This window comes from Ambystoma mexicanum, chromosome 7q, assembly GCF_040938575.1.
Source record: "Ambystoma mexicanum isolate Mex_15411 chromosome 7q, UKY_AmexF1_1, whole genome shotgun sequence".
In the NCBI taxonomy this organism is placed as follows: Eukaryota; Metazoa; Chordata; class Amphibia; order Caudata; family Ambystomatidae; genus Ambystoma; species Ambystoma mexicanum.
The window spans coordinates 675,569,826-675,583,004 of NC_090941.1; the positions used below are offsets into that span (position 1 = coordinate 675,569,826).

The 13,179-nt window shown below is 51.0% G+C and overlaps 1 protein-coding gene across 3 annotated transcripts in view; it reads left to right on the top strand.

Annotated features, from left to right (window-relative positions):
* The window catches only part of ATP8A2 (ATPase phospholipid transporting 8A2), a 3,773,191-nt gene that overhangs the window by 1,236,306 nt on the left and 2,523,706 nt on the right, over positions 1-13,179 (top strand). The gene's annotated exons all lie outside the window — the stretch shown is intronic.

Consider the following 13,179-nt stretch of genomic DNA (forward strand, 5'->3'; position numbering starts at 1 on the left):
TAAGCGGTCTGAATGTGAGTGCTCGTGAAATCTTTCTGCTGCCAAATGCACCGCTGTTCTAATATTTGCAGTCACCTCACTACATTTTATGAAAAGGTTTTCATGAAAGAATTGCTAAGATCTGGTGTCAAATCCCAGCTATATTAAAAAAGTTAACTGGCATATTTGATCGTAATGATGTTCTTAATGGTGCCGTGGACCAAGATGCAATTTGCACTGTTTGACAATTTGTTAGCCCTAAAATCCTATCGATCCAAAGGTGTTTAATGACATTTTAGAAGAATAACCAATGTGGATATTCTATGTATGATGAACTCATCAGGTCTTGTCTCCCGTGTCAATCATACACACTATTGCATGAGTAAACATGAACAACTTGGTTGAAATGGGAAAAATGTGGGTACATTTGCACATATGAAATATGAATAGTGTGTCAAAAAAAGAACGATTTTAATGTGGCATAGCATTGCTGGGCGGCCGATTTCCCTGTCCTTGGACGTATAGTTCAAAAAGTGAGGCCCTGCCTGACTGATGGATTTGGTTCTGTTGCTCAGAGTGTACCTTGATATCTCAAAAGCCGGGTTCTGCCAGGCCTAACAGTTCTGTGTGATGTGATGGCAATCCAGCCTTACTCCACAGGCGGGGGTTTTGTAATTTTGCCATTAGTAGCAAGGGTGCGACCAGTATCTCTGTTGGCCAGGGTGATGGGGCTTTGATTTGGGTGACGAGAACCATAATGATGTGCGGTGGGCTGTCCCATGTTGTGAGACCTCCAGGACTGTTTTGCTAATGGTCAGCACTGCGTCACGTGTTTCTCAATCTTTGGCCACCACCACCATACATGGATTAGCTCTGCCCTTCCTGAGCATCTCCTCAATCATGTATCACACATGCCAGGCTGGCATTTTTGTAGGTTAGCTGGGATGTAACGACACTACATTGTATGCATACTGGCAACGTAATCATTTGGTATTGTGCCTTCTTTCAGTTGTGTGCCAATATCGCTACACCATTTAGATAGTAAAAAGAATCTGGTGTTGGTTTGAGCTAGGCCATAAATACCAAAGCTTGTCTTCCATTCACTTCTCCTTTGTGAATCTCAGTATTGATGAAATCTAACCAGAGACCTAGAAGTCCAACCTGATGAGAGCTTAGTATGAAACGGATGCAGTTGTGGGCATCTGCACACCTGAACCCCTTTGCATCGGATTGCCCACACAGAACGGTAACCTCATTGGGAAATATGCACTACTGGGTTCCGTGTGGGGGTCTGCATACCGCTCTACAGCATCAGAATCCTGAACCTGGCAGAGCGGCTGGATGTGTATGGATTATGTGTGCTTCTTACACCTAGGAATAGCACAAGTAGTCTGTATTAATCCCTTGCAATGGCGGTCCCAATGTCTTTTCATGGCAGCCACCATTGGTTAATCGCCACCATGTGTGCATGCACGCATGGTGGAGAGGAATGAGGATTAACTGCATCATTTGGAAATGGGTATGGGTTCCCAGAGTGGGCCCCCGGTTCCTGTGCCACAATCTACATTACAGCCCGAATCATCAGAATCCGTTTTTATCAGGTCTTGTTTTTGCCATTTGTATGAACACTTGGTGGTTTGAATCCTGTTAGTAAAAATGTGGGACTGTGGGTGAGTAAGTGGGCAGAGATGAAACAGAGTAGAACTTGATGTTAGATTTTCTCAAAGACTATTCAAGAGGTTTTCTTTACCCGATATTGGCTAAGGTTTTCATATGAGTTGATCAATTATTTTACTAGTATTCTCTCACATGTGTTGCTTTCAGTTGAGCTGTAGTACATACAAGTACAATAATATGAAAGCTAAGCAAAACATGTATGCAACACTAAAACAGATACTGATGGCACGTAACTGTTAAAGATCATTGATGTCACCTTACTATACAATCTTGAGTTTGAAAAGAGTGATTATGTGCTTCATCACAGCCCAGTCTGTTATGCTTCTGGTGTCCATCTGAAAGCACACTGCAACATGAAATGGTGACAGCTCACTGTGGACTTTGTATTAGCCACAATTGGCTTTCTTGCTATGTAATAATAGCCAAGTGGTTAAGCGTTGTATCCGAGAAACTTGTCTGATCACCTTTTTGTGATCTATTTTGGGGTTGATATTGGAGGACAGGAAAGGGTACAGAGAGGCAACACGAGTTAAGGTGAATGGAAGACCTTCAATATAAGAGCCTCACCTTTTGGTGATGTCTTTATTTGACAACATCGATTAGGGTGTGGTCAGTACATTAATATGTTACAACACAGTTTTGAAAAGGAACCGTACAGTCAGAGAACGGGATAGGTAGATTACTGTGCAGGAGAATTCATCAAATTCAAATTCAACTAATTTATTTATCGAATTTCGCTACAAATATATGCAGGGGGGGGTGGGTAAAGGTAATCGTTAAGATGGGGGGAATTAAGGGGAAGAGTGGGGGGGTCTCCCCCCGCATATATTTTCATAAAAATGGTTAACCAAAAAAATTCAATTAATTGAAATAGTATTCGACTAGTTCTCCTTGACAAAATCACATAGAACCCAGAGAACAACATAAAGGGCTTATCAGCGCTAGGGCTGGAAGATAACAGCTAGCAGCTGTGCGCTACATTACCCTGTAGCTAGGGTGACCAGATTTCCAAAACGAAAAACCGGGACAACCAACAACATAAAAGAGGGACTACCCCATTGCAGCCCACCAATTACCGCCCCACCTCCAACACGCCCCCCACAATCACCACCCAGTCATATTTCCAGCAGTTCTCCTTTCTATAAAGTGTATATGATCTCATTTGTGCAGTTTTGTCTGTGAATATTGGCATGTTAATTCAAAACAGGCGTTTGCTCTGATTGATATTACATGGCTTGCAGTACATAGATTTCCAAGCCAGTCACTGTGGCACAGTCAGTAAGTGTTGTGACTTGTACCTGAAAGGTTGGGGGTTCGAGCCACTTCTCCAACTTCAAAATTCTGAAAGTGTTGTGAAAGTGTTGTGAAAAGAGATTACAATTTTAATTACTGTAGCCACCCAGCCCTGCAAACCCCGAATGGGGTTTCTAAAATGAAAAAACTCCCGGGACCCCTGGGCGGAGGGTAATTTCCCCAGACTGTCCCGGGAAAACCGGGACGTCTGGTTACCCTACCTGTAGCTCCCATGACCGGAGCAACAACCAGTGCCCAGGAAGTTAGATAAGTTCTACTGTAAGTGGTGAAGTGCGCTGGCTGCTGCTGCAGGTTTTTTTTTAGATTTTGTTGCCTGAGTTAAAATAATACTTTGTTGGCTGAAGAGTGAGAGGTGGTGGATTCCACTAACCTTGTGTGGATATTACATGAAGTTTGATTTTCCTTTTTTGTTAAAAAACTGCACGGACATTGAAACATGTTGCAAATAAAGTGTAACTTTTGGCCTAGTGTTTTGTGTGGTGCCTCTGCTATTTAAGCAATAATCACTGCCTCCCAGGGTTGGGACGGCTTAAGTAAGGCGGCCCGTATTTTGCGAGGGTGTTTAACTAGGGTGCTCGATATGTTGCCAACTGGGCTCTTGTGATTATTGCTATTAGCACCTCAGGTTTACCTCCTGCAGCGCTGATAGCAATGCATTTGTATGAAGCAACAAGTGCCTGATCCTTTGTTTAGCCACACAACATGGCCACCATGGAAACTGAAACAAGGCTTTCAGCAGAGCCCCTCTTCCATTTCCATTGTGGCCCCGGGCATAAGAGGAGCAGTGCCTTGGCATTACAACTCCTAGCACTTGCGTGATCTGAATGACACCTGGCCTAGTAGGATCACTGTCTCTGTCTTCCCTCTGTTCCCCCTCCCTTGCCTCGTCGCGCCTTGAAACACTTGTGTATAGGTGCGTTATAAATGCCATATCATATCATATCAGATGTAAGTGGGAGGCAGGGAGAGCATTTTAACGGAGGGAAGGAAGCAGTGGGGGTACGGGAAGTGGGGTTCGGGTGGAGAGAGAGAGAGAGAGGGGGAGGGAAGATGCCGGGCATTCTGAGAAACCCGATTGACCAGGTGCTCATTATTTGTTGCCCTCAAGAGGAAGGCCATTTCTTACATAGGCAGTAGATGGGAGAAGTGATGGATTTTTGTACGAGTGCCATGGAGATGTAAGCTGTCCAAAAATGATACACACATGTGACTGGGAGATGACAAGGCCTTTGTCTCTCACCAGTTTCTCTGCCATGTTAAATCCGCCTTCTTCTCTGTGCATAGATGCTGACATGCGCAAAAGCTTCTCGTGGCACGAATGCATGGGAGCGCACCTTCAGCTTTGCGGTTAAGCGTGTGGACCAATACGTGCAAATGAATCCGTGCGTTGGCAGCCAGCTCCGCTCACTCGGGGATTGCGCATTAACGATCCGTTTACACGTGTTGGTCGACCATCTACTTGGCCTCTCAAATCGTCTACTGCCTGTGTCCGCTGGCTGCGTTTCAAATCATCCATTTGGCGCTCCAGTAAAGCCACTTCTCCTGTGTGCCTCGTTACTATCTACACTTGTTTGTTATATTATCTCACCTTGCCTTTGAAGAATCGCCCGTGCACTGCCCTGCTCTGCTCAGCTCGTTCTTTGTGTACATCCTTGGACGTTGTGAACCAATGCCTGCCCCCCACACCCTCTGCACCTCGGATTCATGCCACGAATTCATTAGTATCCGGGACGATGGGATGGAAGTTAATCTGGGGTTGAAAGGAAATGCATTATAGTAAAACGGGACCAGCAGCATGGACTGAGAATGTCCATCATCGTTTAAAATAGGAGCCCTTACTCTGGAATGCTTTGTGCCTCTACGAGTTTGGCTGTGTGGGGTGAGGTAATTCCGTTACCTTATGATATGATAAGGCATTTGTAACGCGCCTATACACAAGTGTTTCAAGGCGCGACGAGGCAGGGGGGGGGGAACAAGGGGAGACAGACAACGATCTTACTAGGCCAGGTGTCATTCAGATCGCGCAAGTGCAAGGGTAGAGGGGAAGGGAAAAGTGCATGGGGGAAAGGGAGAGGGGAAAGTGCAGTACAGGGTTATAAGCATACAGCATACAGGATAAATAACAAGGGCCAGCTGGTGGCAAGTGCGAGGTAAGTGCAGACAAGTGCTGGGAAGGGGGGCTGTATGGATACAGACACAGTCCCGTAGTGCAGGGGTTGCCGTGGAGGCAGTGCAGGGGAGAGTGGCTGGGCCGAGAACGGTGAATGGCCCAGTTGCAGATTCAGTGCAGTTTCAGTAGTATTAGCAGGGGAGAGGGGGAGAGAAAGCGGAGGCAAAGAGGAAGGTTTTGAGGTGCTTCCGGAACCGGAGGTGGTTCTCCTCAAGTTTCAGGGAGGTAGGAAGGCTGTTCCAGAGGGAGGCCCCTGCAGTGGAAAGAGATCTGCCCCCAACTCGTTGTTTGGAGAAGCGGCTGACCCTGAGGGAGTTGGAGGCGGATGAGCGAAGAGCTCGAGAAGGAAGATATTTAGGAAGAGAGAGTTGAAGGTATTTTGGCCCAAGGCCCCAGACGGCCTTGTGGACAATGCAGAGGGTTTTGAACTTGATCCTCGCAGTCACTGGGAGCCAGTGTAGTGATTTCAGTCCTGGAGAGATACGGTCCCTGGGCTTGAGGCCAAGGACAAGTCTTGCAGTCCTGTTCTGGATGAGTTGCAAAGGGCGGAGAGTAGAGGCGGGCAGATTAAGATAGAGGCTGTTACAGTAGTCCAGCCTAGAGAGAACCAGGGCTCTGGAGACAGTGAGCTTCTGGGGGAAGGAGAGGAAAGGAAGGATACCTCGGAGGAGGTGTAGCTGGTAGTGTGACGTCTTAGATACGTCGGATATGTGAGGAGAGAAGGAGAGTGTGGAGTCGAAGATGACCCCAAGGTTTTTTGCCTTGCAGGTAGGAGTGGGAAGAGGGCCCAGAGAGGCCGGCCAGAGAGCAGCAGGGAAGGAGGGAGTGGGAGTGCCGATGAGTAGAATCTCAGTCTTACTGGCATTAAGGCAGAGGTCGTTGGCGGCACACCATTCCTGGATAGCAGAAAGACAGTCAGAGATGAGGGAAGGAGAAGAGGAGGCCGAGGGTAGCCTGAAAATGAGTTGGGTATCATCCGCATAGCACTGAAAGTAGGGGCAGAGAGCGGCGATGTGGTGGGCGAGAAGTGCCAGATACTGGTTGAACAGCCAGGGAGAGAGGTTAGATCCCTGGGGGACACCACAGGTAGAGAAGAAGATGTCAGAGAGGAAAGACCCCAGTTGGACCTGGGAGGGTCGATTTGAGAGGAAAGAGGTCAGCCACGCCAGAGCCTGACCAGTGATACCGAGGTTATCACGGAGACGGTTGAGCAGGATGGTATGGTTGACAGTATCAAAGGCAGAAGAGAGATCAAGCAAAATGAGAACACATGGAATGTTAGAGTCAAGGTTCGAGAGCAGGTCCTCACGGATGTTCAGGAGAGCAGTTTCCGTGCTTCTGGCAGCTCTGAAGCCAGACTGATGGTCATGAAGACTACCAACACATTCAGCATGGAGATTAAGCTGGGAGATGGCCAGTTTCTCCAGGAGCTTGCCCAGGAAGGGAGTGATAGAGATTGGGCGATAGTTAGCTGGGCAGGAAGGGTCGGAAGAGGGTTTCTTAAGAATGGGGTGCACAAGGGAGTGCTTGAGAGGGGATGGGAAGACTCCAGAGGCGAAGGAGTGATTGCAGAAGTCAGCAAGGGCAGGAGCCAAGGAGTCAATGTGGTCCTTGATAGTTTTGGAGGAACAGGGGTGGACCTGTTTTGATGAGACTTTCATAGATCGGACTTGTCTTGAAACCTCGTCAGCAGAAAAAAGGGGAAAGGAAGAGAAGGAGAGAGGAGGGGTGGCTGCAGAAGAGCCAGAGGAAGGGCAGGGAATAGAGGGGGGGAGGTTATAGGAGGAGAGTGAGGACAGGATGTCCTGAGTTTTTGAAATGAAGTGAGAGGCCAGTGCCGTGCAGAGGGCCTGGGAGGGGACAGGAGAGGTAGAGACTGCAGCAGGGTTGGCCAGCTCCTTGCAGATTTTAAAGAGTTTGGCCGAATTGTTAGATGCCGCAGAGATGCGGGCTTGGATAAGGGCTCTCTTCTTGGTGAGAACGGAGAGCCGGTATTGCCTTTGGAGCAGGCGACAGGCCAGTTTGTCAGAGGATGAACATGAAGCACGCCATTTCCTCTCTGCCACCCTGCACTTGCGCTTAAGGGTGACGAGATCCGAGTCATACCAGGAGTTACATTTGGCTTTGGGCTTCAGGCGGATTCTCATGACAGGGGCAAGGATATCAAGAGTATCAGATATAGCGGAGTGGAGAGTGGAGAGGGCTGTGTCAGGGTGGGAGTCAGCCGAAGGGGGAGGAGGGGACAAGAAGGTGGCAGCGAAAGCCTCAACTGACACGCGCTTCATGGGTCGGATGACCGAGAAGGAAGGTGGCAGTGATGGGGGTGGCTTTGCCTGTGGGGTAGGGAGGGTGAGGTGGGAGGAGAAAGTGATCGCTCCAGGAGAGAGGAGTGGAGAGAGGGACAGAGAGGGGAAGGTCAGAGGAGATCAGGGCATCAAGAGTGTGCCCTGCAGAATGAGTCGGCCCAGACGGGAGAATAGAGAGTGAGAGAGAGTCGCAGAGGTTGCGAAAGAGTCCAGAGGGGGGACAGGAGGCATCCAGGTGGATGTTGAAGTCTCCAAGAAGAGGAGTTGAGTGGTTGAGGACAGGAGTGAGGAGGAGAGGTCCGCCCACTCGGAGAGGAAGGAGGAAATTTGACCAGGTGGCCGATAGATAGTAGGATTTTTCCAGCATCGCCAAATTACAGGGTTTGGCAGAATTACCACCAGTGGAATTAATTCTGCCAAAAATCCCCAGTGGAGTCCTGCGGACTCCAGAAAATGGGGATTTACACAGCCTACCACCACTTGCAATCCCTTGCTGAACCCACAGGAGCAAGTGGTGGTAACAGTAATTCTGTTTGGTGGTATTTCGGCAAATTTACCACCAGAATACAGCCAATCTCGTAATGAGGCCCCTTGTGCTTGATTACAATGTTCTTTCAAGCGGATGAAGTAACGTTTGTGAGTTGTAGGGCCTCATTATGAGTTTAGTGGTATTACCAAACTCCTTTACCATTACCACATGAGGTAATTACTGGTGTTCCACCAGGAAAGGTCAGCTTGTTTCCAAACCATGCAGACCTTTCCGTTACTCTCCATTTTGATGACCCATAGGACTCCATGGGGTCCCGTAATAACCGCATGCAGAAATTACTTATTCTGTATGAAGGTAATTACCTACACATAAAAGCAGGCCGAAATAAGGGTGTTAAAAAACTAAAGTCAAAATTTGGCTGAGTGGTAAAATGCCTGGTAATAGTTATTAACTGATGTTTTACCACTGGCGCCAAACACTCAATTAGGCCCAGCGTTTTTACATATTTTTACTGTTAAAAAACAGAGAGGGCCCAATGGGAGATTTGCTCACAAACACATACTGCATACGTCGACCAATCACGGACCACGGTGGTCCCAGGAATTCAGGGCATCCCGGACTCTCTGGCACCCAGGATGTGTTTTGGGATTAGACATGCCAGCCCACATCCTGGAGGCACACACACAAGGCATGCAGAAGCCAGCGAAAGCATTGGGATTTGCGGGAAAGTGCATGACCAAATAGGGACTGACCCGAGTCGACTCGACATGGGGAAGGTGAAGGGGCAAGATGGCCAAAGGACGGGACAAAGAACCTCGTGGCATGGCCATTTTGGAGCCAGGCCACCGATTTGTGCCAAACGCGGTTAACATGGCAGGAAAGGGATATAAATAATGTGAAAAGCTAGCTGCCACCAGTCCTGTCAATGCACATCTGGACAGTTCATAAAAAGTCCAGCGAGAGTATCTAGGGCCTTTAGAAATGACTAGAGACCCAAGTGTGCTGTATGGTGAGATACATTGCATACTTGTTACATGTTGCACAAAAGCTGCAACATGAGGAAAGGACTAAGGGAAACAAAGTCTCCCAGTACTGACTGTCTTAAGGGCGTGTCAGTTTACCCATAAAAAGTGAGCGAAAGCCCACGAGTACAGCTGAAGGCTGTGCTTCGAGGGGATTGGGTCCTACCACATATTCCATATCTATGACAGGTAATCACCACAGCTGTGCGGCTTCGGAAACTTTTTTTTTTCCGGCGTCGATGACGTCGATGCACCATCGCCGAGGACCTCCTCCGACGTCTGACGTCATCCGGTGTGTTAAGTAGGACGCACGACGCCCGTAGCCTCAGTTCCGTTTTTTCCGCGAACGTGTTGCTTCGTGAATCTCGGTTACGCCTCGACTCTTTGGAGTTCTGTTCTTCTCGGTTCTTCGAACCTGTTCGTTTTTGTGAGAAAATCCTTCGAGTGGAGATGTCTTCTACTTCGTCTTTCGACCCAGCGTCCGGACATCAAGAAGTGCAGGGAGTGTGGGTCCAAGATGTCGGTGACAGACTCGCACGACGCCTGCCTCTGGTGCCTCGGGGAGGCCCACGACACGGATGACTGTATCGACTGCCAGTAGCTCACGTCCAAAGCCTTACGGGAACGTAAGAAGTTGTTGTCGGTAGGTCGGGTGTCCAAGCCCCGGAAGTCGAAGTCTGCGGGGCTTTCGACGGATGATTCGAGAGGTGACTCTCCGCGTCGTCGTCGAAAGTCTCGTGGGTCTCCTTCTAGGAGTCGGTCTCGCCACTCCTCGGCCTCTTCGAGGCATTCTTGGAAGCGCCGACAGCGGTCGTCTTCTAGGTCCTCTTTTGAGGACTCTTCCCGGCACGTCACTTACCCCACCAGCCGTGCGACGCCGGAGGAATGGGCTTCCTTCGGGAAGAAAATGCTGGCGATTCTCGAGTCGCAGGGTACTAAGCCGTCTGCGTCCCCGAGTGGGGTCGGCCGTGAGAGGTCGAGAGACACCACTCGCAAGAGTGGTCGGCACGAGTCACGGGAGAGGTCCCGTTCGGACAAGGGGACTCGTTCTCGACGTACCCGTTCCAGGTCCCAGTCCTCGACGCGTTCGAGACCGTGTGCACCTGTGATGTCTTCGAGGAAGACATCGACGCCTGAGGCGTCGAGGGCGTCGACAGGCTTTCTCGAGGCTCCGGCTCCGAGGAAGTCGTCAAAGACGTCGACGCTCAGGTCGTCGAAGGACACGCTCGGAGCTCTGGCTTCGAGGACTGTGTTCACGCCGTCGATGTTGGTGGCACTGCATCTGACGTTGACGCCGATTTACTCGACGTCGACGCCGATCCTCTCGGTGCCGATACCTGTTCTCTCGACGCTGGCGCTGATTCACTCGACGCCTTTCGAGGCCGGGGTGTCGGAGGTACCCCGTGGCACGGGGGAACCTCCTAGGAAGGCTCTGGTTAAGAGCAAGCACTCTCGGTGCCTTCTTTTCACCACCTGGAATATATTTCGGAGGTGGATGAGGATTCTGATGGCCTGGTTCCTAGTCAGGTTCCAGATGAGATGGTCTCGGGCCATAGCCAATTTGACTATTTGAGGCAGTCGCTGCATGATGCCAGTGGACTGGACACCTCTCCGGAGGTAGAGTTTTGTAGGCCTGAGCCTGGCTCTCATGCCGATTCCTCGTATCGGCACCTTATGGCTAGGGTCTCCGAGTACTTGGGATGGTCTGCTCCCCCAGGGGAGTTTGTGCAGGATGATCTCACAGACATCCTTGATGTTGGTCCCCCAACTGACCCGGTACTGCCGTTTCATATGGCTCTACAGAGAAGGGTGGCGGCGGCTTGGACTGCTCCGGAGAGTCTCCCCGCGGTGGGCAGGTCCTTGTCGCGAAAATACCGTCCAGCCAGTAGCGACCCCCGCTACTTGACCAGGCACCCCACTCCAGAGAGTTTGGTGGTGCAGGCGGCCACGACCCCGGCAAAGCAGGCGTCGTACCCTACCATCCCTCCTGATCTGGACGACAAACCTTTTGATGGCTGGGCGAAGAAAGTGTTTTCTTCAGGTGGTATGGCGCTTCAGGCGGCCAACTCCATTTGTGCCTTGTCTCGTTTCACACACACTCTGTGGAACTGTGTTGCGTTAGCGGCTGTACATATTCCCGAAGGGGACGAACGGGATGGTTTCCTTGCTATGGTCCAGGTCGGTAAGGATGCCATGTGTGAGTCCGTTCAGTCGGGTTTGGACATGGCTGAATGCATCAGCAGGTCTATGGCGGCGAGCACCGTGATACGCAGGTTTGCGTGGTTGCGGAAGTCGAGGTTTGCTCCTGATGTGCAGTCCCGGCTCCTCAACATGCCCTTTGACGGTGAACACCTTTTTGGCAGAAAGGCTGACGAGAGCCTTGAGAGGTTGCAGACCTCCAAAGCTGCAGCAAAGTCTTTGGGCGCTGCAGTTCACCAACCTCCGCCTTTTCGTCCTAGGGGACAGCAATGGAGGGGTGGTTCCTTTCGCTATTACTCGTCCTTCAGTAAAGCGAGAGGAGCTGGCAGTCAAAGAGGCCAACACAGGGTTACCAGAGGTGGACGACAGGGTACCCGTGGTGCCAAGGCCGCTCGGGCAGTTGCCCCTTTGCCCTCAGGTAACACTGCAGCCGCTACCACTCAGTCATGAGGCCATGTCCCATGGTTCGCCGGTTGGGGGAAGGCTGGCGCAGCATCTTGTAGAGTGGCGTGCCATTACTTCAGATGTGTGGGTTCTGGAAATCATAACCCACGGCTACTGTCTTCCCTTTCGGCAGAGGCCTCACGACAATCCACTGGGGAACCTCTCTTTGCAGAGTCCGGATCCACTCCTTGCGCAGGAAATTCAAGCCCTGCTGGAGAAAGGCGCCATAGAACTGGTGCCTGTAGCGGAGAGGAACAAGGGATGGTAAAGACGGGGGATTGAGACCCATCATGGACTTGCGCGGTTTGAACAAACTCCTCAGGAAGGACATGTTCAAGATGGTTACTCTCTCTCAAGTCCTCCAGGCCCTTCAGCTTCAGGACTGGTTGGTGACTCTCGACCTCAAGGATGCTTACTTCCATGTGCCGATCCATCCCAAGCACAAGAAGTACCTGAGGTTCGCGGTTGGCGACTCGCACTTTCAGTTTCGGGTCCTGCCCTTCCGGATTGACCTCCGCCCCGAGGGTTTTCACCAAGCTCATGGTGGTGGTGGCAGCGCATCTAAGGCAAGGGGGGATTCACATCTACCCCTACCTGGACGATTGGTTGATCAGGGGGAGCTCTCCCAAGCAAGTCCTGGATCATCTGTCCGTCACCTGCCACTCCCTTCACAGGCTGGGCTTCTCCCTCAATTTAAAGAAGTCCCATTTGATGCCAACACAGCGGCTCCAGTACATCAGAACAGTGCTCGACACTTCCCTGGGGCAGCGTTTTCCTCCCCAGGTGAGGGCTCTTCACATTCAGCAGATGGTGCACAAGTTTCAGCATGCCCAGACGCTCCCAGCGTTTGAGTTCTTGAGGTTGCTCGGCCTCATGGCATCCTGCATTCTTCTGGTGCCAGAGGCTCGCCTGCGGATGAGATCTTTGCAGTGGGCACTCGAGATGCAATGGTCGCAGTCCTCCGGCAGGATGTCGGACCCGGTTCAGGTGCCGCCCTCGGTCGCCCAGGACCTTCTGTGGTGGGCCGTCGAAGGCAACCTGATGAAGGGGGCTCCATTTTAGCTTCCCTGGCCGGAGGTGACGATCGTGACGGATGCATCCCTCACGGGATGGGGAGCTCATGCCAACGAGCTGACAGTCAGTCCAGACTCCATATCAATCTGTTGGAGCTGAGGGCCGTCAGGCTAGCCCTGAAGGCTTTTCTGTCGACTGTGCGAGGAAAGAATGTCCTGATCCTGACAGACAACACAGTGGCCATGCACTACCTCAACAAAAAGGGGGGGGGCAGGTTCACTTCCTCTGTGCTGGGAGGCGATGCAGCTCGAGTTCTGGGCCATCCAGCAGGAAGTTTCGATCTCGGCAGTTCATCTGGCCAGAGACGAAAACGTGATGGCGGGCGCTCTGAGCAGGCAGAGCACAATCTCTCACGAGTGGGAGTTGGCTCAGGAGATTCTCCTGGAGATCTTCGCTCTTTGGGGGACCCCTCAAGTGGATCTCTTCGCCTCCAGTGTCAACCGGGAGGATGGCTCAGCGGCAGCATGCGCGTCTTGGAAGCAAGACGACATGAAGCAACAACAG